The following is a 27,680-nucleotide window of genomic DNA, read 5'->3' as shown; positions in this document are numbered from 1 at the left end:
TCAAAATTTCTGTTGTCGAAGAACAAAACAAAACGAACAAAAAAAAGTCGGGATAACGGTTGAAAAACGGATAAATTTATTTTTGTTATTTCCGCAACAAAACGTCACGGCCCATTAGGATATCGACGCGCGAATTGACCCATCAAACGTTTACTACCTTTTGCCCCATTCACGACTTGAAACCACAATTTCGCGCTTCACTAGTCATAGCCACACGCGGCTTCCCGATGAGAGACTTTCACTGTCATCCACGCTCAAAGTCGTCTAGTCCACGTCTCTCTCTCTCTCTCTCTCTCTCTCTCTCTCTCTCTCTCTCTCTCTCTCTCTCTCTCTCTCTCTTCTCTCTCGTTTTCAACTCGAGTAACGCACGTAATATCGCGTGTGGGCGTGTCATACGCACGCGCATGTCGCGCGCCACGCCAGCAAAAAGATCTCATTTAGCAGTCATCCCCGGCGTTCGTGTCTCCTACGCTTACAGCTGATGGACGCTTACACGAACGGATCTTGCTGCTGTATGCGATTACGGCTTCCCACTCGGAAATATTTGGCCACTTTTTAAATATTTCGTAAATGTTCTGATATAAGAAATCACACGTCTCAGGGCATTAATATCAAGGACGATTTCATTTACAAGAAAATCGCAGAGGAAAATTCCAGGCGATGGCTTTTTTGACGGAAGTATATCATTTTTTTCTTCTTCAATTTTTCAACGTGATTTTATTCTTATACATTTTTTACTAGAAAATGAATTGATTCGTAATATTAATTTCAGAAACAATGAGAATGTATCTGCTAATCTAATTCCATTAATAAAAAAAGACTGAAACAATGTCTTGGAAGATTATGAAAAATGTAAGAAAACTGTAAAGATTAAACAAATATTTCTGGAATGCTCGTAAATCATCGTGCGGTAAAATAACAATGTATTCCAACGCCTATACAGAATAATTCTCTGGTAATCGATAAGCGAGTGAACCCGCAAGCGCAAGCAAGTACTTGACATTCTTAATGAACCGTAAAAATAGTCAAACACTCCATTGTAAGGAAAAGAAAAACCTCCACATAAAAAAAACATACCGCAAAAGAATTGTTCAAACAACACTAACACTCAGGTCAACTTAGTCATAGAAGTACTTTCTTTTGGTGAACTCGTGCGATGAAAATAAAATGTTGAGTTCTCTCATCGCTTGAAGCACAACTCACTTGAAAAAAGAATCGACATGCTCGAGAGGGAGAGAGAAGGTGTATAGGCACTCGAATCGCGACAGTTTACACGCGCTCTCGCACGCGAATTACAATACATTGCGAGATGTCAATCACGTTGCTGCGTGCTTTTTTTTTCTCGTTCGTTTTTTGTTTGTTTTTTTCCTTTTTTCGTTTCTCAAAGAGAAGGAGATACGACGACTACGCGGGCAATGCTCATGAATGATGCATGAACACTGCTGTAAACGATGAGACTGCCGAGAGGAAAAAATAAACAAAGTTCGAAGGGGCCTATGCTCAGTCTCGATTCGATAATATCTTCGCGGCCGCGGAATTACGCGCGCGCACGTGAGCCGATGCTGTTATGCGATTTATGAGCGAAGGTGTGTTCGCGGATTTCGCGAAACCTTGTTCGCCGCGACGCGCTTTCTTATTTATTTATTTATTTGTTTTTTTTTTCGCGCGCGAAATTCACCTTTAATCTCGCTCGGACTTTTTAATCTGGAAATATGAGGATCTCATTCAAAACAGCTTATCATAATTATCTCGAAACTTTCGGACGAGCGCTCGCGCAAGGATCTATATGCTAAAATTGTCGTTTTCTTTAGAAATCCGCCGACATTTTTTTGCCTTGTGACACCAATAGATATGCGGAAAATTTCTCTTTGTCAACTTTTACCTCATATAACAACATTACGTTGATGGAAACAAATGATAGATTTTTCGTAATTTTCGTTTCCGTGCAAAAAAGAAAGCTCGATAAAAATGTATATCAATTATAGTACGAGATAAAGTTGACGTGTAGAAATTATTTGTAATCCTTGCGCAATCTATAATATTGGTAGTTTTGTCAAAGTACGCGCTACTTAGGAATGAGGATAGCAGATAAGCTTCGAGTTCTTGGCGCGCACGTTAGAAAGACTCGCCAATTTCATATCTGCAAATTGAAAGTTTTGTTTTTTTCTTGCAATATTCTGCTGCTGCTTTATGCTAACGAGTTGATTATTCTGAAGCCACTCGAATGTAACTTGTAGTTTGTAAATTTGGAAACTTGCAAAAGTATTCGATACGGAAGTGAGTCGAATTTCTGATTTCCCTGAGAAAATATGCAGCACAAAAGCATTTCACTGAGTCGCCGAGACAATGAAATTGCCAACAGCGTAATCGCCTGCAAAAATGTTGTGCTGTGAAAAGAGTGATCTTATAGAATGCGGAGTGTCCATTGGAAATGTTCAACTACAGATATATCCGAAAGAATTAAAGCCGGCGAAAAGGCATTTCAGCCGGTAGAGGCGTGACTCACTGTGATAACACACATAAGAACGCACGAAAAATAACTCACTGAATTCTTGTCGAGTACATTATACGCAGGGGACGAAATCTTAATATTTTAAAAGCCTTTATTCCATTGACTCGGCTTCGGAATAATTTAACGCTCGTAAAGAATGTCAAAACCCCGAGGAAAAGGTATGGAGTTCCGTATAGTGGTATCCTTAACACGTACGATCAGAAAGGGGGAGGGGAAACCGGAGTTTCTTTGTACCCGTGAACAACAACTATAAGAGACAAGTGGAGTAAATTGTCGTGAGAATAATCCGCTATAATGAAGAAAATCTACATCGTAGCCGACGTGTTTTATCGCTTTTACCAGCTCTAATTGCTTTTGCAAGTCCGCGACCGCAGCAGCTTCAAAGTAGGACGCGTTGCGATTAATGTTTTTTTCGTTGTCTTCTCATCTTCTGCGATCGCGCTCGAGTCAAAGGTCAATTCGCAGGAAGGCGCGATGAATTATTCATCGGCCGGCCACGCGGATGCGCTCCGATAGATCGGCGAATTGGCGCCCGCTTAACGGCGTAGAAGGCGCGCGCGGGAGCCGTCGGTCGAGCGCATAAATCTCCGCGGCGCTTTGAATTTTCGGAATGCTCTCCCGGCTCGCGCGCGTGCGCGCGGGCTCACACCCACCGAGCAGCGGCAACCGGGCGCCCTTCGACCGCGGAATTTCATGCACCGCGGGGCGTTCGGCAGTGAAAGTATAATGTGCGCGCTTGGGAATTCAAACTCGTTTCTGCGGCTCGCGCAACGTGACATTGGATGCATAATTGCCGGCGAGATTAGAAGCCAACGCTCTTAATTAGATTGTCATATTTGGGAGCTGTTTGAAAAAAGTTCACTGCGAAAGCAATTGGACCTTATCTTCCGAGTAGTAAGCGGACCAATTTATCGTATTTTCATACGACGAGACCAAACGCGTCTCGGGGTTTCTCCGAATTCTCCGTCGGAGATCCTGTTATCTTGCGTGACGCGTAACAACTGACCGATCGAACATATGAAGGCATTTTGAGAAGACCTTTGAGAATACGACGGAAGAAACCAAAAGTGGTTTCATCTTATTTCCACGCCTCGTATCATTCGTCTTAAATATGCAATAATTAATGGTTTGGCTCTTGGACATTTTCAATTGGAAGACATCTTGTATGAAAAGGATCAATGACTTTCCTGCTGTTAATCCGAAGTCTCAGATTTATAGTCAATTTCACTCTCTAATTCGCACTCCTTAATAACACTCAATTTCAATTTTTATCCCATAATACTTCTAATAAAAATACGTCATATCAATTCCAAATGATAAATTCAATTTCACGCTAAGTCTGAGTCGCTAACTAAAGTTTCAGCGGCAAGCAAAACACCTACGACACCGAAAAATGTAAATAGCGAACACAATACGGCTAAGCGTTACCCTTACGGTGATGTCACAGCGGTACAGTTAGCCCAGTATATCAGCTTCACCCTGTCAAAACCGTTGTTACGTAACGGGCTACAACTCTTTTCCTTTTTATTTTTTATTTTATTTTATTTTGTTTTTGTACCTCGCGCGCGCAAAGCGAAATTCGAGATCGGACACGCGCGCAATTATATGAATTATCCGCTCTCCTGCATTATCTAACACATCCCATGATAAGCATCGATACACTCGCGCAGAAATACATAAATTCGTTGCAGCTTGTATAAATTGATAGTCGTAAACAACAAAAAGGTTTGGGCTTCGGTGCCTAATCTCCGGATCTTTTCTCTCTCTCTCTCTCTTTCTCTGTCTCTCTCTCTGTATATACGTGCATGCCCAAGAATTCAGGTCGTATTGCGCAACGCGAAACGCGCGCGGCGCGAGAATCGACGGATGGTCACGGTCGGATGCGCGAGCGCCACACGAGCTCGGCATCTTAGCGCGCGCGATTCGCTTGACCAGAATCAATCCTCGTCGATCTTACGTTTAAGGCCCAATTAAAAGCGCACGCGCGTTGAAATGAAAAAAAAAACGGCAAAAAAAAAACTTTCTCTCGCCTTTTTTTTTTCTCTTACAAGCATTCGACGCCACAACGCAGTTGCAAAACAGATGCTTTATCGCGTTTGTTTCCGAACGGGTTTCTCTCTCTCTCTCTCTCTCTCTCTCTCTCTCTCTCTCTCTCTCTCTCTCTCTCTCTCTCTCTCGGCGTAATCGAACTACTCGCGCCCGCGCTAATTATGCAAATGTGCGCGCGTGCAATTCTGAGAATGATAGTTTTTCTGAGAATTCACGCGAACGATATTTATTGCCGCGCGCCTGCGGTTCGGTGCAGAAGTCATCTTACATAAATATACTTTTTTTTCGTTACTTATCGGGCACATGCGTGCGTACACATGCGTCAAAGATGCAATTATAATGCTGGAATTGGGATTTTCAGCTTTGTTATCTTGAGCAATTTTAACGATTCTCTGATGGTGGTACACGACAAAATCTCGTATACAGTACGAATCTGATTCTTTTCGGCTACGGTTTTTTCGATCTTTGTTTTGACAATTTATACGAGATCGATTTTTAGTCTAACAAATGTTTGTTGAAGTACCAAACAATTCAAGTCACTCAATTGTAAATATAAGTGAATGGAATACTTGATTTCGAGAATTATTCTTCATATTCGGCCATTCATATCCATGATAGTACACCATACAAAAATACATCGATCTTATAATTCCTCACTAAGGGACTTTCGATTAATCAAATTGTAATCCCCGTCGTTATAACGATAAAGCTGTGAGCGCGAGGGTGGGTATGTCATTCAGTCCAGAATTATTTGGACGATAAAGTCATTCGCATGGAGCCGATGAAAATAATTCCTGCAACTTCATGCTTTTTACTCGATATGTTTGACGGCACTCGATCTAACTTACAATGCGGTCAAGCGTCAAACCAAATTTACTTGTCCGAATGAGCGTCGCGATCGTCATTCTCTTGAGTGCCAATTAATTGATTGGGCCTGGAACAACGTTGCATTTTATACACGTTGAAAATTGAAATCCACGAATAACGCCGTGGTATCCAATTAAAGCCATTTTAGAAGTAGAAAGTACCGAACAAGATTGATAAATCATTGTCTTTAATGGATCTTTACAACGCTTTTAAACGCAATCTCCCAAGAAGCAATGCGACGGTACCTCATATATCTACGTCAAACTAAACTTTGCCGAATGTCCTGGAAAACGAAACAAAAAGAAAACAGAAAATATGTTAAAATTTCATTAAAACACAGCGATTCTCTAGCACGCGCGTGTAGCTACGTATTGCTACAATTCATCAAACAATTCAACGCTATCTATTTTCTACCGCAGCTTATCACCTCGCATTTATCAGCCCTCCCGTCCCGCCTCAGCTCTTAAAAAAATCATATACGCAGGCAGGAAAGTTTCTCTCTCTCTCTCTCTCTGTCTAGGCGGTCGCGTGTACGCGTCAGTCGAGAGCGCGAGAGAGAGAGAGAGAGAGAGAGAGAGAGAGAGAGCTTAAAAGCTGCGCGTACGCGCAAAACGAAAGTACAGCACGCACGCCTACGCAGCTTGACGTTTGACCTTGAGTAATACGCCTGGCGAGTGCGTGCGCTTGACGTCACGCCTCGCGCATACGCCGCCGATCGTCTTGCTCTCGCGGCTAATTGGCATTCTTTCTTTTTTTTTCCTCTCTCCTTTTCTTTTCGCGGGGATAACAATGATGACGCGGCGCTGGATCAACTCCGTTCTTGTTCGTCCCGAGCGCAGCAAATTATAGCGGCTTTCTCTCTCTCTCTCTCTCTCTCTCTCTCTCTCTCTTCTCTCTCTCTCTCGGTGCACGCGAGGCGTTTAATAATAGAAGGTTGCCCGGCGCGCGCGATTTGCTCGTGTTTCAGCATCGGGGCCGCTCAACGTTTTCATTACCCAGGCATCCGCGGCACCACCGCGAAAATTTGCGCGCGTTATAATGCGCGAGAAGACAAAGGGATGTTTACTCAAGGCGCGCTTTCGCCGATAGCGTCGCGCTCGACGATACATAATGGGAGTTTCGCTTGGTCCCCCCGCCTGCAACAACATTGTTTTTCGTAATTGCGCGTCCGAGCCCGACTAACGTGGCATTATTTAATTGGAGATTCCGCATCGAATTTCATTCCTCGATTTTGTTTTAGAGGCTATTCGGCTTGGGTTCGCGGCGCGAATGTAGGGGGACCTCGTGCATCGACGAACGGATAGCGGCGAATTTGGTTATAAATCGCCGACGATCGGCCGGCATTAGACATCAGGATAACATTGAATTCCGTGGAACGCTTGATTCCGACGGGCCCTTCGAAGATCGTGTAATTTTTTATCGCTCTGCAGTTATGGAAGAATTATCAAATGGTTACTCTCCCATGCCGATAAGAGCTAGATATATTTCGATATTTGCAAACACAATGGACAAGAAACAATCAGACAACGTAGCTCCTTTTTACGAAGCGAAGGTCAAAAGCACGAGGAAATTATCCCGAATCACTCTCCGCTTATCTTCGGCATTAGGATCTCGCGATGAATTATTAGCGGCAAATAAGAAATATCTGCGACTCGTATCTGCGAAAACGCTGACCTCCTTCGCTTCGGGCTCGTAACACTTCCACGGCAAGACAATCACAAGGCTGTCTTTGGCCGGTGAGCAGCTACGAAAAGTCAGGCGTCTTATCGCGCTTCTGGAGTACACATTGATATTCAGGCGACTCTGCGCCCCATAAATCAATAGCGCGAGCTACCAAAGGCAAACAATGAATTCCGCGCCGATTTATCAGCTCTCACGAGCGCGCCACCGAGCCAACGAAATATTGCATTTAAATAAACCCATTTGCAAAGCTTATCTGCGGCTCGCGTGAATAAAGCTGCGCGCGGAGGCTGACAACTTGACAAATTCGGGGGATACGCGCTCTATTGCGAAAAAGCCTTTTACCTCTCTGCGTGTTCTTTTTCTTTTCTCTCTCCGAATGTCCGCTTACAAGTGCACCTTGCGATCGCTCGGCCTATCGCTTTTCTCCATCTGCGTGTAATGACCTGCCCAAGCTGGCGCGCGCGCAACACTTGCGTAATGTGTAATGGGGAAAACAGAGTGGGCGGATGAAAAATTCATGGCTACCTCGGAGACATGTATACCAGAGGCCACCACTGCGCGTTTCTCTGCATCTTTCTTCCGACGAGTCCAATTAAAACGCGCAGGCCTGTGATTTTGCACGGGAACCCGCGCCGAAAATTCCTTATCCGGAGGATAATTTTCTAATTAAACACAGCCTCAAATCGGCTTGCTTCACTTTGTCGTGTTGCAACGACGCCGGTTTGCCGTTTTTCTTAATTTTTTTCTTTTCTTTTACGGAATATAAGCTCCATCTTTTGCGCGATGTTTGTGGGGAACTGCCGATGACTGTTTCTTTAAGCTGTCGCAATTGTTATTCCATGCCTGAAGTAACCGTCGTTTAAAGAGAAAGTTAAAACGCCACAGTTTTACAAAGGTACTCTGAATAATTTGCTTTCCAGTGAGACGAAAGATGTCGCTAAACAAAGCTACAACGAATACGCATCCGACTCCTATGAAAGTCTCACTTGAGCCGATAAAAAACCGTCATAAACATCTAATTACATTTCGTCGTAATAGCTCAGAGACGGAAGGTCTTTCATGTTTATCTTACTTATTTTCATTATTTCATTATTAAGCACATTTTGACAATTTGTTATGAATGTTGTGTCTACGAGTCTCGTTCGGCAAGTCTCCTTGTGCAAAACAAATCGATCGTACCGACGAAGAAGGCGTCCGCGCCTATCTTTGGGCGAAAGCTCCGCGCGCCGCGTAAAGCTCCGAGAAGCGAGGACGGCATGGCGAGGGGGGAGGGCGACAAGGAGAGCAAGGATCGAGCACGAAAATCGCCCCGTATAAAACGGGATATCAAGGCACACGATCGTCCATCGGCGTTACAGATTACTTTCGCGCTGTCGGTATAAATTTCTCGCGCTCGCGCTCCCACGAAATTATTGCCTCCTATCTCCTCGCTTCTTCGCTCGCTCGGTTATATCTAGGTTACAGACGTTACGTGCAGCCAAGGATGCGCGCGCGCGCTCTCTCGTTATAATGCCGTGCTTCCTGCTTCTCCCCGTGGCAGGGATGAATTATTCAAGCCGATCAACAGGTGACCCGAGCAGCTTGCAGCGCCGCAGAGTTGATCGATTGCTCTGCTCTAGAATCCTAGGCTAATTTCAAAGTTTCGAGGGGGGCTCGGCCATTGCCGCGCGCTGCCGGCGCCGTTGTTCGTTGGGAAATCGTATCAATCTTGGCTCTTTCTTTTTCGCTGCTTTTGCGCGTTACGTATATCTGCCTGGGCTGCTGCGTTTGCAGCTCTTACGAATTACAAATGAAGCACGCGCGTGCTACTGCTGCTGCTGGCTGGCTGCCTGCCTGCCTGCCTGCCTGCCTGCCGTTTTTTCAACCTTTTGTTTCTTCTTTGTGACGTTTCGCAAGACGCGGTTTTCATGCGGATCGTGCGCTTTGATTTTCGGTACGCGCTTAAGTTTCGACGCAACTGTCGCTGGGGGGAGCGTGAAAAATTGCGCATATATCTGGGAGCGAGCGAATTTCAATTGATAAAATGCGGTTAATTGCGAGATCAACACCAAAAACTATTAAAAGATTTTTCGCGCGACTCACGTTGTGCATTAACGATTTCCCGAATTTACGAAAGCTTTAAAAAATCCAAATAACTTTTATTGCCGAATTCTCATTGCTTCGTCTTGTTAAAAAAGATTAAATAAACGAAAATTTGATCCATATAGTGACGCTACAAAAGATATCTAACGTAATGATATATTTCGTTCGTAAAAACGTAAAAACTCTGCGACATTGTTGGTTTGATGGGCCTTCTGCGTAAAAAGTATTGATCTTTTAAAGTAAGCGAAGTCAGGCTAGAACATCATGCCAATTTATCCAAGTCAAACCTCTATATAAAGTTTACTCCTCACACAAATTTCTAACAAATAATAAAAAGACAAACTGGGCTCCACGTAACACGTAACACGTCGAAAACATGTACGGCAGTTTTCATGAAGCGCCATTGTTCGCGGTTCACGGCAGAGGAGCAGCTTGATCGTGAAGGAAGAGAAGAGCAGGCTTCGATAAATTCAGATCGCTCTGGTTGGCCCTGTTTCTCCGCTCGACAGTTTTATTAGCCAGTTAGCAAAAGCCGCGCTGCCGGCACACGAACTAATCCCTAATCAATCGTTTGCAATAGCCACACACACACACACACACACACACACACACACACACACACACACACACACACACACACACACACACACACGTAGACAGCGTGATATCGTGGCGTGGATCGGCAGAATGCAGCGCGTTTTAATAAGAAAACGCCCGGCGTGACGCCTTTTAAAAGGCAGATGCTTTATCTTGAAGACTCACTTTACGTCGTGACCGATCCACTTCTTTCGCGATGCATTGCGATACACCACCCCGCCAGCCAGGGCTCCGGGTTCAACGGAAAGACCGGTCACGAATCGCACGCTCTTCCGCGCTACGATCCCCCACCAGCCCATCTAAATGCCTATTTATCCTGACCCTCCGTTTCTCTTTTTGTTGCAGGTACGTACACACATAAGCAAGGCTTACATAAGCAAGCGCATTTCAATGGGGCTCGGCCAAGGAAAAAACCATGCAGACGAGCAGGGTAATTAAAATAATGGCTTTCCTGGATTATCGTTCAAGTCTAATTGCCCGGAGGGTGCTCGAATTCATCAAAATAGCTGCACGTCGAGAAAGAGAGCGTCAAGTGGCTTTCCTTGAACGATGCCTTATGAATTTTTTTTCCGATGGAAAAATTCGCGGATCTCGTTAATTTCCCCCTTTCCTTTGTTTGATCGGGGCTCGTTCCATTCCGATCCTATCTTTTTCATAACCTTTATCTTTTTTTCGTACGTCGACGAAGCGAGCAACGAGGATTTTCACGTTGATCGTTGTATACTTTCGGCGAATGCCAGTTGCATAGCGTGCAATTATCGTTCGGGTATAATGAATGGTAATTCGGAGCTATCGAGAAAAATGAAATTTCGCAGCAGAGGTTATCAGTAAAACTTTAACGCGGCGGCTATTAAAATTGTTCCTTTTAGTACGATATAGACCGTTGCAGACAACCAGTCGATTCAAATCGTTCGTATTATTTATTACAAATGCTTCATTAGTTTTACGAGGTTCTCATGTCGAAGATTACAATAGGCTAATTTGTTTGCCACGTTACGTAAATCACAACTCGATGAAACAAAAACGTAATATTTAATCCAATAAGAAACTGTAGTCTTCAGATGAAATTGCAACCAAATGATTGAAAAATTCTCAATAATAAAGGTATCAGCTTACGTACACGTAAATATTAATCAACAATGAATTTCGCTTGGAGTTTCCTTTCAAACTCGGAAAAATCACGCGAACAGCTAACTAGATCGCACCAGGCCAAAAGTCGTGGCTAGAAAACAAATGACTACCATGGCATCCGAGTTTTGCCCGCGTAAAAGTAGAACTCGTCAGTCATCTTCAAAAAGTTTCGAATGCTAAAGCCACGGCGTCAGTCCTTCAGCCGAAGGAAAAGTATACGCGAGGAAAATCAAAAAAGAGGATCGACTGGCATCTGAAAAGATTCGTGGAAGAGAGTAAGCAGGAACAAAAAAAAAAAAGAAAATACGTCGCCAATAAATCCGACGTGACATAATACGAGTCTGAAGCCTTTTTCCGCAGGAGCGGCAAGGTTATTGAAGCTAATTATCCGGCTTGGCAGTGTGCGGCGGCGGCGACGGCGGCTCGCTATAAAGAGCCCATTGAATGGCAATTATAAGTGTTTTATCGCGGCGGACTATCGCTAGGGTTATACTTAGCTTTTGCCGCCGCGCGCGAGAGACAATCGGGTAATAGGAAGGGGGAGAAACTTCTTTTCTTCGACGCGCGTGGCCGAGCAGACGTATATGCACCTGCGACCACCACACGACGACACAGCTGAAATTCCACGCGCGCGCGCCACGGGGGTATTTCCTCTCTTTTTTTTTCTCCCCGCTCGCGCGTCGAAGCCGACGGTTAATAAGGGATTCGACGGAAAGTTCTTTCGTTCCTTTTTCTCGTCCCGCTGCTTCCTTTTCAGATCGCCTTGGAACGTCATATTTCATGACGACTCTTGCGATGCGTTGCAGATTTTGTTGGTCAGAGAACCTTTTTACTTTTGTTTCGTTTCATCGGATCCACTTTTTCAATGCTTGTCAGTGCATTGAGTTCTCGCGATAAGGGGATTTCTTGTAAGTAAGTCGGTTCAATCATGACTAAATAGCTGATTGCTATAAGACGATTGTCTCACACTTATTTATCATTTCCCACACGAAAACCGAATGGTCTCATAGATTTCCTTCGGGAATGCTGATAATTGTAATTTTTAACAATAAATATGATTATCGCTTTACTCGATTTGAGTACAAACTTCCAAGTACTTTTCTTGCAACTACTTGAATTGAGTAAAACATTTTTCTTACGAAAGCCTTAAAAATGCAACAATTATCGAGCAAGATGTTGGACAAACTTTCTAAGATATAATTCTTTGGAAATTGAAAAAAAAATCTAAACGTCACACTAACAAATCTTCATACCCCAATAAAAGCTTTCATCATGAACTGTACAATACGATATGAATTTTTAGCTGCCCTCATCATCATTATCATCGCCCTCGACTATATCATCATCAACCTAGATACTGAATAACGAGAGAGAGAGAGAGAGAGAGAGAGAGAGAGAGAGAGAGAAAGAGTGCGCATAGCTGGCGTTTTCGAAATAGTTCAACGTCGCTTTTCGCAGAACAGATATAATCGCAGTCTGTTTCTCGCGTACACACACACAGCAAGAGCATTTCCCCCCTGTATACCAGCTTTTCTGCTGACCGCGCGGCACTTTGTGTCGTCTCGCTGAAGCCCCTTTTTCAGCGCTCAATTTTATAGCTATGAACGTTCAATTGACGCTTTTTGCTAGTACAGCCGCACCGCCGTTGGTGACGCTCTCTCTCTCTCTCTCTCTCTCTCTCTCTCTCTTGAACTTGCGCGATTTATGTGGCGAATAACTGAAAATTCTCTGTGAAAAAAACGTCAAGACCGAGGATTTTATGGATTTTCTCGGGAAAACCCGTTAATGCTCGCTACGCGAGAGAAGCTCTCTCTCTCTCTCTCTCTCTCTCGCAGTTTAATTGATAAGAGTCATGATTTATTTAAACCCACATCAGTCGTAAGGGTTTCGCATTTCTGCACAAAGGATATCATGCTCGCGTGAATTCAAGTCGCTTACGATTAAAAACGGCGGTATTTGCGCATTGTTCAAAACCGGGAGTACATTTGGCGACAATGTTACCTCCTTTCTTTTCATTTTTATGGGGGCGGGGAGTTATTTAAATCACGAAGGATTTGGCAAAACGCTCGCGAAACCGGATGCCAAATTGGAATAGCGGGCTTAAGATATATCTAACGCGCGGTCGCGCGTCGATAACGAAGGCTTCTAATTTTCTTTCGTTATCGCCAGGTGGTGCACCTTTCCCGCGCGCGATCGATGCTATCGAACAAGACAAAATTCGGGCTGGCGAGAATACCTTCGTCAAAATCTAACTGCACGCTAGGAAGAAAAACTATATATTTGTAGTTGCAGTCATCAACATATCCTGATGACATGATGACGAATAACCGCAATATAACGACAAACGTAGTGTGCACAGGCAACAACGACTCGACACGAACGTTCAACCTGGTTGATTAACGATTCTGCCCGCCTCATAAAACAAGCTCGTCGGCAAGTGTTGATTTCAAAGCCAATGTGCTCACAACTCACTCTCTCTCTCTCTCTCTCTGTCTCTCTTTCTCCATTTGTACAAACAACGGACAAGAGAGTCTCGTACCTAATTCAAGGTGATGAAGCTTCAACCGCGAAACAAAGTCCAATAAACGCGCGCGCCTTTAACGATCGCCCATCAACCTTGGCTAGTCATACTCTCTCGCTCTCCGCGCAATAAAGTCCGCAACTGCAAACAGAGAAAGCACAATCAGCGACGATGAAGAAGAAAAAAACGCTTTCACCTCGCAGCATCTGCATAACTTTTTTGTTCCGTCGCGGAGCGCGAAGCGATAAAATAAAATGGAATAAAGAGGAAGAAAGAAAGAGAAAAAAGAAGACGGGAAAGAAAGAGAGCGTGGGGACGCGTGCTGCAGACTCATTAACTCAATCAGGACTGGGTCTGGCAGCGCGCGCACCGCTGAAAAAGTGACGACGACGCGACGCCGTACATCATGAACGCGAGCTGACTGATGAAATGTGGTGTGCGCGCTTCTGAAAAACAGTCTTGGGAGAGACTTTTCCTGCGCGGAATACTCCGTGCGAGGAGTTATGATATAACGTTATGCGCTCTCGTTAATGAATCACTGATATTTATTGCCACGACCGTGCCGGCGCACAGCAAGTGGAACGATGCTCGCGCGAGCAGCCGGGGCAAGAAGGGAATCTCCGGGACGGATGGAAAATCACGAGTCGCCGCTGCGTACGGCCTCTTGTGTTCCGGCGCGCCTCGTCCCGGACCCCGGACCCCGGCTACGAACCGAGCGCGTCGAGAGCACGATCGCGGCTGTACCGTCCGCGAAAATCAGACTTTTGCCCGCGCCTATCTGCGTTCGCCGAGATACGAGACACGGCGCAAAGTGATTATGTACCGAGCGCGGGGAGAGAAAAAAAAAAGACGAGCGCTCTCTCGCGAAAAGATAGCACGTCGAACGAAATAAACGGTATCCCGACGTCGGCTCGTCGACTAAACGATAAGTTCGTTGAAGAGAGAGAGAAAAAAAAAATAACGAATACGAAAAATGCGAAAAATCCACGTGGCGCACCGTTAGCCCGTTTGTTGAGCGGCGATACAAGCGAACCCCCCGCGCTAGAGGAAAAGAAGCACGCGCATGAGTAGGTAGAGGGAAAGCCCTCGCAAATCTGCGGAAGGGACGTTCGAGCATCGAATCCGCATTAAAGTACTGCGGCCTTTTATCGGCGGCGCGGCTCGCTCTTCCTGGAAGCTCAAACTGCGCGCGCGCGCGCGCGTGTGCATATAAGAACAGGAGGATCGACATTCTTCTGCTCGTGCGGCCGAAGGTTTCCGCGTTCTCTCCCTCAAGGCGGCAGCTGTCCGGCCGCGACATATCGGGAACACCACTGCCCCCCCCCCCCCTGAATCAGAGCCTTTTATGCATTTTTGCCGTGGACGCTAATTAGCTTGCCTACAAATTGACGTTTGTAGGTAGAGTGCATTCGAACGGATTTTTTTTTTTTCGAGCTCGCCAGTGGCGGCAATAGCTTCATTGATGGGCTCGGGCCCCAAGTGGAAAAACCAGCGCGACGCACGGAGTGCAAATGTGTATCGATGAAGAGACGCGCGTGCGCCCTGCTTGCTTCCTCGTTGTCGAGATTGTTCAAGATTACTTTTGATGTCGATACGGCAAGCGTTAGCTTTTTGGTTTGTTTGCCGTGCGGCCGGTACGCCCGAACAAAGAGAACGTTACGTTATGATACGCTCGACTCGCGTGCTCTCTTGAAAAGTTGGCCGGCTCGCTTTTTAATCCGACCTTTTCTCAGAGCAGATCGCCATCGATATTTGTTTCGCTCGATGAGCTACAAATCCTTCCTCGTCCCGAAATTCCCCATTGTTAAAGTTCATCGCTTGTGCAACAGACGAATTTGCAGTACTCATTCGACGTCAATTTGAAAACATTTCTGAAACTGTGTATTCAATTGCCACTTAGAAGCTAGAAATAAGAAAAAGAAAGTAAAATTCTTCTCGACGCTCAATAACAATGCACTCTGGGTCTTTCGAGAAGAAAAAAAATTCAAATGTACATTTTCTAATCTCACTGGCACATCTCTCTGGAGCCGCAGCCTTCCCACAATCACCATAATCGTCACTCAAGATCCCCCTCTCTTGCTTTCGAAAAAAAAGCCGTCCAAACGATCTCCACGCGCGCGCGCACACGACCTTCGCGCCATAAATCCCACACCTTTCACACCCGATCAATTTCCTCATCCCAGCGTCGTCGTGGCGGGACAAGCATAAAACTTTCGTAACGCCGGTAGCTCGTCCCGAATCCACTGAAGAAAATTAGGTTTACGAGCTCGACATAACTGGTCCGTCATCTCCACGCGCCTTCCACCTCTCCTTCCTCTTCCTTCTCTTTTTCGGTTGAAATTTTTCAAAGAGAGAGTGATTAAGATGTGACCTCGAATTTCAAGTCAACCTTGTATACACGTACTTATATACCCAAATATCAAATTGATGATTTTATTCGCCTTTGTTTTTTTGTCGCCTCTTATGGCTGACGAGTGGAATGAATAGTGGGACAGTTACGTTACAGTAAAAGTAGCTTATTATTTATTTATTTTTTTTTTTTGAAAAATGGAAAGTTGAACGATATTTATCAAGTATATTAATCTAAGAGATTGACCGAAATCATTAATCAAATAAAGAGAATGCCGTGTAAATTACCTTTGACAGAGTCGTTACCAGTCCATTCATGAAGTTTCACTGTCCGCCTTTGTATGCGTATGTCTCTTCATTAACATTTCGTAATTTTAATTTCTTTTTCTTTTCGAAAGCAACGAGGAAAGGAATCACAAAAAAGCTAATGACCGTGAGGACTTTGAACTTGACACGCTAACGGCTCAAGCACTTTTCAATGATCGTGTATGACACGCATTATTATCGCGCAACTTTTAGGCGATTAAAATTCTTGAAAATATTAATTTGTCCTTATCAACGGACACGTTCTTTTGTGTTACGTTTCGAACTATTTATTTTTACTGGACGCTGAAAGTTTTCCTTTTAAATTGATGATTTTCTTTTAAAGTGATTGATGAATATCACAGTGCTTAGTTTGAACGTTAAGAAGTTATTCAAACCTAAAAATTTGGAGATGGCATTACCATGTACAATGAATGATCCGGTAAAATTTGAGTTATTTTTTAGTAACAAATACCAATAGGCAGTCGTTTCTTAATTGCCTTTACAGTTAAATTCATAAAAATCTCACGGAGAAATGTTGTTCCCAGACGTACACACACGCGAACAGATACGAGTTTGTTCTTTTTATGCGGGGTGAATCATTTCTTATATGCATGACGCGCATACTCGTCTCAATGACTCTACTATACACACACAATTTCAACCGCAGTAGTTGCCAATGCATGACTGGCAAAAGTGATTAATGGAGGCCAATCTCTCTCCCGTCTGTTCTCATCGTGCGTAGAAGGTATTCTTTAAATGCGTAAAAGTCAGTGCTCCTCCGATAAAAGTGTAATAATAGCCAGAAAAAAGTGGATGGTGAGCATTGTAACTAAATTTTCACCGTTAGATGACTCAACGTGTATGCGTTACTGTAAAAGTTGATTACTCGGCTAATTTTTATATAATTTCGGTTACAATAGATTTTGCGTAATCCGTAAAATATTTAGTCTTGAAAAAATTCCTTTGATTGTTTTGAAATGTTGTAAAATATACAGAGTTGTCTTTTTTTATTTTTGTTCGTCAACTTCATTAATTGTAATTATTATCTATCCGATTATGAGAGCCATCCCGAAAGGCAAATGAAATATCAATGTTTCATTAAAATTGTAAACGTTTCGTTGGATCGCTTCCCAGCATCATTGGTACTTTATTAACAAAGAACGAATAAAAACATGATAAGAAATATGAAATTACAAGTGAAACAATATTTATCTAGCTAAGAATTCGGTATTTGGTATGTATGAAAAAATTTATAAAATTTGAAGGATACTGAACAAGTAAAATGTGCCTAATTCGTTCTTAGTGTTATTATTATTAACTGTTTACGTTTTCTTTTTCTTATGTCACTATAAAAATTAATGAAGTGTCGATATTTTATTTGCCTTTTGGGTGGATCGATTACAATTCAATTTCATGAAATTCACGTGCAATGGAATCTGATATTTTCAACTTTATTGCCAGAGAAGATGTAAAATTTCAATAAACTTTTTCAAGATAGTGCGACGAATTAAAAACAAATGCCAAAGTCTTTTGATGCCAAGCGTTCCAATTATGAGCTGCACGGAAGATCAGCGGCGCACGCGAAATTTTTTCTTCAAATAGGTGAAACTTCTGTACGTAAAAATCGGTGGGAAGAATAGTCTTTGAAGAAGGAATGCCCGGTCTGCGCTCACAGGAATTAGTTTTTAGGAAAGCACGAGTCATTTTTATAGAGCGGCCAGACTTTTGCAGAGAATCGACAGCTCTGCAGGGAGACTGGCTGACTGGTCTGAAATGTCAAATGAACAAACGTCGTTGCGCTTGAATCGGGCGTAATCGAAATAAAAATAATACAACCACTCGGAAGCGAAAGTAAGAATAACAATCCCAATCCGTTTAGCGTTCGCACGAAGGGATCGCCGTCGACACGCGCACGAGACGCCTCGTCCCATTCGCACGATCGTCACACACAGCGAAGCCAATTAAGCTAAGCTCACAGAGGCGTCCCTCGAAAGGCCCGCAGCTCGCGCTGCGCCCTCACCGTTAATGGCTCTCTTGCCTGGGCCTACATTACGTGCGGCAGCGGCTCGGCTTGGGGCCGCTCTCCTCTCTTGACCGCGAGAGACTGCAGCGCGCGTCCGATAGCGCACGCTCCTGTCAATCAGCGTGTCGGCGCGCTATCGCGTCTCCTTCCTTTTCTCCTCTGCCGCCCGGCCTGCGGGCCCGCGAGGGCGCTCTCGTTGACGCGCCGGATGAAAAATTTGACCGACGCTCGGCACGCACGGCCATCGGCGAACAAAGCGAGCGAGCGTCCTCGTTTTGCACCCTCTTTGTTTCCTCGGGCGCTCTGGAAAGACGAATTTCGCCGCGTCTACCGTGGCAACGCTGGCCGCTTCGGCGATCGAACCGGCGAAAATAAAACAGCGGCGTGCGAGAATATCCCGTTGCCGGGCGACCGATACAGGACGACGAAGGCCGAGTCCGGGCCCCATTGTTGCGCGGGAGGCGTCATAATCATCAGCACCTACGCAACGTCTCGCCGACAGTGAGAAACAGCTCGATTTTCACGATGCAGCGCGCACGCGCCGAGGTCGCGTGGAGGCCCGTTATATACAAGCGGAGCGCGCGCTCCTCGTCTCCCTTTCCTTACTTTTTCCTCTCGGCGCGCGGGGATGTCTCGAGACGCCGATGGGACAATGAGAAAGGAGGCGGGCTCCATTTGCTTTTTTAGTGGCTATTGTTTTATTGGCCGATCGTTGAGTTGCATTCTGCGAGCCTTCTCGTGGGAAAGGCGCGCGCGCGCGCGTTCGCCTTCTAAATTTGATGGGCAAGTGCGCTCGGACGATTAATCCAATTCCTAGGCCAACTTCTGCGCACCGGCATTCTCGTTGCGCCTTTGCGTTAATCAAGTCTCGAACAATGGGACGAGACTTTGCGCTCGGCGCTTGTGCGAACTTTAGCCTCGAGATTCTTAACTAATTCGGCGCTTCCCACGACACCGAACTACCATATACGTCAAATACGTTGCTTTGCTCAGCAACGGAAGCATCGTGTAGCTTGGCGAATCGACGTTGCACTTTTCATTTTCGCGAATTCCCCTTTGCTCTCGGACTTTGCTTTTTTTCTCGATCGGTATTCGCTTCCGTAGGTTGTTTCGACGTATTATAGCTACGATTCGAAATTCGCACTCGCGTGATTCCTATGGTTTGTCGATCGTGCCTAAGCGTTTCGGATTTCTGCCGCGATATCTGGGTTGCGCAGTCGATCCGTAGCCGTGTGCGCGGCACATCGCTAGTGCCACGCAATCCAATTAACTTCTCATCGCACGATTGTTTCTTCCACGCGGGCAAACGATATCGCTAATGGAACGAATGTCGGCCGATTTTCCTTTTGTTTTTTTGTTCTTTTTTCCTTTTTTTCTTTTTTTACTTTTCAAAGAGTTTGACCCCGTGGCGAAAACCCGGTCGTCGTCGCTCGTTGAGGCTGACGGGCGGCGCGGCTCGCGCGCGCGTGGCACGTCGTGCGGGAAACTGCAATCTCCTTTCACGAGAGAAAGAGAGAGAGAGAGAGAGACAGACATACACGTGCGCGCACGCGACCCGTTATCCCTCTCTTTCTTTTCGATATTACACACGTATAAAGCCAAACGAGAGAATCGTTTGGGCAACGACGGGCGCCGAATGACGACTGATCTCTCTCTCTCTCTCATTTTTCGAGCCATTGTCTGCTGATCGGAATTTTCGAAAACGGCTAATGAGATGCGGCGCACAATGCATGGGAGAATAGCAGCCCTCGTCGCCTCATTAGATCTTACTTTCGAGCAAATCGCGCCAAAGTTTTCGACGCGGCGGTTGTTCGAGAGTTAATGGAATATTACGGAAGTGCCGCGCGCGCGCGCGCGATATAGCGCTGAGACCGCAGCTGCGGAAATATATGGCTTTCATGATCCGTTAAGTTCACCGCGAAGACGCGCGCCGCCTTTTCATTTAAACAATTATCACCGTATATGCGTTTCTGCCGCGTCTTATTTCTGCGGCTATTCTACGCCCTTTATCCCGGCGTCGCTTTGGGCTTTTCAGTTGGTCTCGAGCATAGCACATGAGAACTTTGAGCGCGCGCGCGCGCGAGACGAAGCTTCCAAGGTGCGATTCCATTGTCCAGCTGGCAGATTTTGCCCTGACGGGAAAAAATACGTCGAGTACTTTGCGCGTATCCGAAAAAGGCTGGCGGACCGTGCGGCGTGCGTCCGACACACGCGACCGACCGAACATGCTCTTAAAAGGCATCCCGAAAACTGCTGCACCCCCCCCCCTCCTACGGGTACGTATTGTATCAACGAAACCCACGAAAATAATCACGCACTCGTGCGCATAAATCTCCAGACAAGAAGAAAAGATCGTCCTACAGCCGCGACAAAAAAAGAACGCTAGCGCACTTTATCACTGCGCGCGAGAGGGGAAAGAAAGGTCGTAGGATCCATTTGCGCGCGCGAGTGCCATTAAAGTCCGCTTTGGCGTATACGCGTGTGTATATCGAGAGCAAAACACACGTGAGAAAATTAGCGGGAGAGATGCGCGCACAATCATAATAAATTCAGTCCGAGTAATTACAATATGACACTCTTTGTGTCCTTTGTACGCGTGCAAAGTCCTAATATAACGGGGCGAGCAGCGGCAGCCTCGCCGCGAGGGATTTTTCAGCAGAGGCCTCGTCAATTGTCCCTTAGACGTGATTTCGTTAACGGGGCTCGCTTCTCCGAAAGCTATATATATATTTATCGAGAGAGAGAGAGAAGCATCTTATTTTATTTACGTGTAATTTCCAGACACAACACAAGACAAAGGAGTAGGAGGAATAATGAAATAGGGATCCAGGCCGCACGGCGCGTAATTGCCTTCTGCACGGCAGAGACTGCTGGTAGTAGTATGTTTGGATTGCGGAATTGCTTTTTGCATGCCGGCGTTGCGCTGAGGATAATGGAGCGTTGAAAGTTTTTGGACACAGGCCTCGATAAGATTGGGCGAGGAAGACTTTCGTTTGGCGCTGTTCGCTTACTGATACTTTTTCGCGACGACGCTGATGGGTTTATTGGGTTGCAGGCCGATCGAGACTGTTGATAATTACCATTGCTTATTGCAACGTTTAATGTGTTTTCTATGTTTGGCTGTTGAGATAATGTACACGCGGCTGACTAATGTACTAACTGTTCTAATTCAATTGTAACGTTTTCTAATGCAATAATCGTGGCTTTGTTCGAAATAACTTTGGGAATATTGCTACCAGGTGACAGTGTACGGAAGCCTAGAGGAATGGCATGACCAAACGATATGAAGATTCGTTATTTCCTCTTAGAATTGAATATTCTGTAGGAAGGCGAATTTAAATATAACTATGACTTTATGAACATGTCGTTGTACAAAATAAGGTCAAGAAATATATGGACGCCGATAAGTTTCCGTTGACAACCAACGTTCAAAATTGATAAAACCAATCGTCCAACCAGCCAAGGAGGGACGAGCGATTGCAGTCAGTTATCGAAGTCTATTGGAGTCGTACGCGAACGGAGCGCGCGCGGTGTGCTCGGCGCACCAGAGGAGCAAAAGGCGTCGCGCACCCCGTATTATACAATCGGCAACGCGCCGAACAATGCCCCGAGGGCCTAATAGGTTACAGCATCCCAGGCGCAGGCGCACGTATCGATTGCGCCGAGCCAGCGGGGGAAAAAGGCCGCGGGGAATCGCGACGGGCCGTAAATCGGTGGCGAGAGCGAGCAGCGACAGATGAGTGAAAGTACCGCGCGGCGACGCGAGGACTTTTCGGCCGCGGAAAAGGGGGCGACGCGCGGCGCGAGCCCCGATCCACGGGCTGGTCGCAGGCCGTTGCACGCGCCGCGACCGATGAGAAACAGTTAGCGTCTCTGTTAATTTCTGCGTTGTGGCGAGAGGGCGCGCGGGCCGATCTTGATAGAGATGTTAATTTGCGCACTCGCGACGAGCGGGGCCTTCTCGGGGCCGGAAAAAACGCCGCGGCCTTTTTCTCTCTCTCTCTCTCTCTCTCTCTCTTTCTCTTTTTCTTCCTTCTTTTCGCTCTTCCGCGCGAGCATAGCGGCTAACGGTCGAGCTCTCGCGATCGAGGTTTTGTATTGAAATGTTCCGACGTTAGTTTCAATGATATAGGCACATGCCATGGGAAAGGTAGCTCGCCGATCGCACTTCAAACAGATTTAAGCCCGCCGGTTTCGCTAGTCTATGCCTGGATAGATTCCAACGGTTAATTTGCTTCTCAACACCTCCCCAGCTGACTCCGACTGCCGGCATATGCAGATAGGCATTGAGCTCCGATCCCGGGCTTTTGATGGATTACTCAGATTACGTGTATATATGGGTTACTGCAACCAATGGGATTTTCGACAGATATATCGGCAATTCATTTGGCTCGACTGGACATTGAACAGAATTAATGGTGATCCGTCGAAAATAACGCTGGAAAAAAATGGAAAAAAATAATCGGGTCTTGGGTTGACATGCAAATCAAAGGCTACTCGACCATTAACATTTCAATTATCCGATCGCACAGAAATTGTCTCTGCTCGAGACTAAAACCAGTCACAGTTCGAAAAATCATTATAACCTCTCCTTCACAAGGAAGCCAAAAAAATGCCTCTAACCACATTCCTCGGACGTATACACAATAAATGCTACCTTTTTAACAGTAGCGCACTAAAGCCACACGCGCGCGCGCGAACTTTAAGTCGTTTCGTTCGTATTTACGAGTCGGATCTACTACTGCCGCTCTCGCTCTCGTGCAAAGTGCTCCATTATGCATGCAAAATGTAAATGTGCAAACACATACACTTACCTCGCTGCTGCTTATCGTCTAAGTGTGAGAATGATTTTTGAGTGCCTCCGATTTAATCGTGCTTCTTGCGCGAAACCTAAACTCCTTCGGTTTTGTCGACATTCATTTGCACGGCGTAGCACTCTCTGGCAAGGTCGTTGCACTGTCAAATATGAGGACCGTCGTGTAAGCGGCGCGTAACGGCTGTTTCCTTCTTTCTTTCTTTCTCTCTTTCGCCGAAAATGCACGAGAAATTATCGACAGGATAATTTTTTTTCCGCCGATAAAGATATCAGAAATTCATTTTCTTTTCTTACTGGCAGGGGAATAACTTCGTTTGATGATAGTAAAATCGATCTGAATTGCAAATTCTTATCCGCGCCAGGAGATAAGTTGAATTCTCGTTCACACTTGGGATTGAGAATTTTCGCGTCGCCACCTCGTGGAATTTGGACTTGAAGAATTAATTCCATGAGAGATACGGAAGAGAAAGACTCGTTTTATGACTTTATTAGTAAGAAAATGTGGTCATTTTTCGTATTATCGCTTGCAAATCTTGGTCGATGTTCGAGTATCGGTAAGCACAAACTTGTATAGACGTCGAAATTGTGAGGAATTTGAAGTACTTGCAAAAAATATTAGCCGGTAGTTAATGAGTTGATTGAAAGCGAGCTTCCTTATTTCAGCCGAGCCACTTTCTTTGTTCGAGTAGCATTAACCCCGTGCAAATAAATTACAGTCTCGGCATCTGAATTTCGCCGAGAGATGTGGGAAATTTTCCAATGCTCGCAGGCCAAACTTATTAAAATCCCAAAACTCTCAGCGAAACATTAGAATTATTATCCGATTAGGATCTATATGCAAAATCATAATTCATCATCCGCGCGCGAAACATAATCCGCACGTTTTTGATACAACATTACGTGACTTACGAAGCCGAAGAAAACGAAGGCTACTTGCATTACACGCGTCAGGCCGGCGCAGCGCTTTACATAAGTACGCCTCTTTCGGAATATGGCCCAGCGTACTGCCTTTTTTCATTCTCTGCTTCGCCGCTCGAACATCTAAAATGTTTACGGGCCAAGTCCAACATTACGTTTCCGCTTACACAACGTCTCATTTGTGCATAAGCCCACGGAGAGAAAATGACAAGCCGTGACTGGAGGGAAGGAGCCCCGATGCCTTGCGCATGGAAATCGGTTTTTATTTTCGAGGATTTAATCACGACTTGCGCCGCGCGCAGCGATTCGAATGTACGAGGTGTGCTCTCGGTTGATTCTTATACGTGCTTATTGGATAATCACTCGGGATCTGGATGCAAACAATTCATCAATCCGGTAATTATCCTAAGAATGACGTACGGACGGAAATGGATCGTGAAAGAAAAGTCGCTTCGGTCGTTCGCACTTGTATCAAGGCTGAATCTTGGCCGTTTCTCTCGCGCACAAAGAAAAGAAAGAGTGATAAAACTCGAAATGTGAATACGCCCCGGGCGGGGGAGGGGGCGGCCGTTAGCCTCGCATAAACCACCGCGTCGCGCGGCGAAAAAAGGGCCAGCCTGAAAGTTTATTCAAATGCAAATTCGCGCCCGCGCGCACTCCACTTTCTCTCCGCGAGAGCCTCTCTTCCCAGGCGCTAGATCATAACCCGCATACGTGCATTAATTGGCTCTCTCCTCTCCCCGTTAGATCCGCCCGATACGCTCCGCGGATAAACCATCTGGAACCCTCTCCCGGGCGGCGTTCTGTGTAACAATGATCGCGCGCGAGAGAGCGATTAACCCCGTCGTCTCGTTATAACTCCGGGCACAAGGTGTTCAGGAAGTATCTCACGGCGAAAATTGCGCGACAAGATTTACTTGCGCGAGGCTTTTAAAACCCGATGGAATTACGAGCTTGACTTTTGGCGGTTGAGTGTGTGCAGCCATAGTGCTTTTTTATCGTCGTCGTGGTAGGGATTTATTGACCGATTTTGATAATGGATTTTATGTAAGATCTGCTCTGATGGATATGGCGAAGAGTACAGTAATCGTTGGCCGATTTTATCTCAAATTTAGGGGTATTACTGATTTTTATTATAAGGGCCTCGTGTGGAAGAATGTTGCGAGATCAATCTCGTGGGCGATGTTGTTACGTGTTTTTCATCGGTTGTGATTTTGCAAAAAATAAAGAAAATGCGTATTACGAGTCGACGTTAAATTATTGGAGTTAGCGTTAATTCTCATTAATTTGGAAGGCTTCAGCCGTAGATGGCTTTGAAGATTTCCGACTTTCTTCAAGAACAATCGTTCTCACATCGTACACTTTTACAATCATCAACGACCGATTTTCATTGGCATTCTTCTCCTTCGGTCTTGTCAGATTTATCGAAAATTAATCATGAACGTGGAAAAATAAAGCAAAGCATCGTAAACCGGCCACAATCGAATAAATTAACATTAACAGCAAGGTACAACTCGATTTAAGTAACTGCGCGAATAAAATGAATATTATATAATAGCCATTAGCGCGTATTTGACGATCGCACTCGCGCAATAAAAATCAAGTAGTCATTAAGCAACCAAGGCAATTAATTAAGGATTCAATTCGAAAAGGATAGAGCTGAATTACAAGAAAAGCACCTTGGCGGTGCTTTGCCGAATGGCCGAGGAGGCATAAATGTGCGTAAAGGCGAAAATTTGCACTGTACATAGAGCGCGCGGGTTTTTTTACACCTCGCCTCGCTCGCGAGCATCCGCAGTCAACGAACCCCGGCAGCGGCATTAATTGCACGCTATACGCTCTCGCGATGCGATCTCTTTTCCCGCGCGGGGGATTACGGCGGGGCTGGACTGCTTTCCTCGAAAGAGAGCCGCGTATCGTTTAATGGATACACAAAAGCCCATCTCGTTCATTGCCAAGCACGAGTTTATGGCCGGCGCCCGCCGCGCGCCGGCGCTCGCTGTCGTTTTCATTCAGCCCGGCCGCTTGGTCGCGAAAAACCGCGAGCGCCCGCGAGAGATCGCCGAGTCGCCGAACACCGGCCGATCAAGCCGCGTCGTTAATGGAAAGCGAGGCGGACGGAGAGCGGCGGCCACTAAAAACGATAATTGAGCCGGCGCATTAACCGCACACAGCAGTGAACAAACGAGTTGATCGTCTCGGGGAAAAGTCTTTAACTCTCTCTCTCTCTCTCTCTCTGCGGCGGGCGACGATGCTCCAATTAAAAAAAAAACACCGGAGAAGAGATTAGCGCGCAGTCTGCGGAATGCTTAGACTGCGGCAAGAAAAGGCCGCTGCTGAAACGCATCGAGAGAGAGAGAGAGAGAGAGAGAGAGACGTGAGAACGATAGTCCGCGCGTGCAAGAATATGCATTCGGACGGCAGAAACCCAAAGCCTAATTACCCGCGTTGAGAGTAGCGAGCAAGAAGAGTAATGTACCGTTGCGCAATTGCGTCCTTGCGAATTTACGCGTGGCTTCTATTCGCTTTTAAAGTCGCGTGCAACAGACCCCGCCGTTCGAATGAGAGACGCGCAACGCGCTCTCTCTCTCTCTGCGGTTTTAGCGACTTTGTTCTAAGCAACCGATTGTATGTGTACGTTGCGGGTGTCATTAAAGGCTTTTACTGCTGCTGTGTGGAATTGATTAATTTTAAGATGATTGCCATGTTACGCAACTTTCGTTTTTGTTTCGCACCTTTTCTTTTTCGCACGCGGAATTGCTGCTGATGAATGCATAGTTGTCTTATTTTCATATTACAACATTCTTTTGGACGATCGAGTGAGATTGCAGTTATCAGCGTTATATTGGATATTTTTGATATAACGATTGAGTTAATTATTGAAGCGACCGCTAGAGGGGGTATTTGCTAATTATTTTACTTATTGTTAATAAAACATAATCCGTGAAATTTCGTTAAGTTTCAATTTATCGCTCCACTCTAAACGATTTTTGAGAATTCATTAGCTTTATACATATAATCAATCGACGCATAGGCATCAAAGCATCGAAATCAAATTCTGTAGTCGTTTCCATCCTATTTTCAAACTCGTTCACCTCGTATTATATTCAAAACATAATTACTAGCCAATAAATACGTATCACCATCTAAAACTAAATCCTCGTCTTTTCCCAAAGCAATCCTCATTCTCGAAGCTCCAATCTCTGCTGCGACACGCGAAATTCCAATAGAAAGGTTAAGCAGCATTATTGGCGCGCGTGGCATCTAATTCAAACGAGGGCATGTGCTTGTTTAACACACACACACACACACACACAGGCATCCACACCTTCTCTAAAGCGTGCGAATCGCTTCGAGAGAGAAAAGGAGGTACTCCTCCGCAATGCCGAGAGAACGAGAGAAAAGGGCCTCTCAGCACGAGCATATCCGCCCAAGTAGGTATTCGCGGGACAAGAAGAAGATTGCACGATTAAGGGTCATCCACCCACCGAACTCGGATCCCATTCTCATGTTCGCGTAGACAACGCGCGTGGGACGGGAGAGCTAGTCGCCACCGAAGAATTTAGCGTGTCCGTGGACGCCAAGTGGCTTCGTGTCGCTGAGAATCAAGGCCGCGACAACTCGGGGGGAAGGGGGTGGAGGAAGGGCAGCGAACAGCAGGAAGGAAGGAGAGCCGCTTTGCCTCTCCGATAACCCAATCTCTGCCCGAAATGCAGTCGCTCGGAATACCGTACGAAACGGAACCGCAGAACGGCGAAAATATCGCGCGCCGCTCTCTCTCTCTCTCTCTCTCTCTCTCTGTCTCTCTCCAACCGCAATGCGCTCG

General features: G+C 45.7%; 1 protein-coding gene across 1 annotated transcript in view; it reads left to right on the top strand.

Moving 5' to 3' along the window:
• Positions 1–27,680, top strand: part of LOC131669034 (protein Shroom) — a 66,767-nt gene that overhangs the window by 14,135 nt on the left and 24,952 nt on the right. The window lies entirely within an intron of this gene.

Source organism: Phymastichus coffea, unplaced genomic scaffold, assembly GCF_024137745.1.
Source record: "Phymastichus coffea isolate CEN01 unplaced genomic scaffold, Cenicafe_Pcof_1.1 PCOF00086, whole genome shotgun sequence".
Lineage (NCBI taxonomy): Eukaryota > Metazoa > Arthropoda > Insecta > Hymenoptera > Eulophidae > Phymastichus > Phymastichus coffea.
This window is presented reverse-complemented; position numbering and strand designations above follow the sequence as displayed.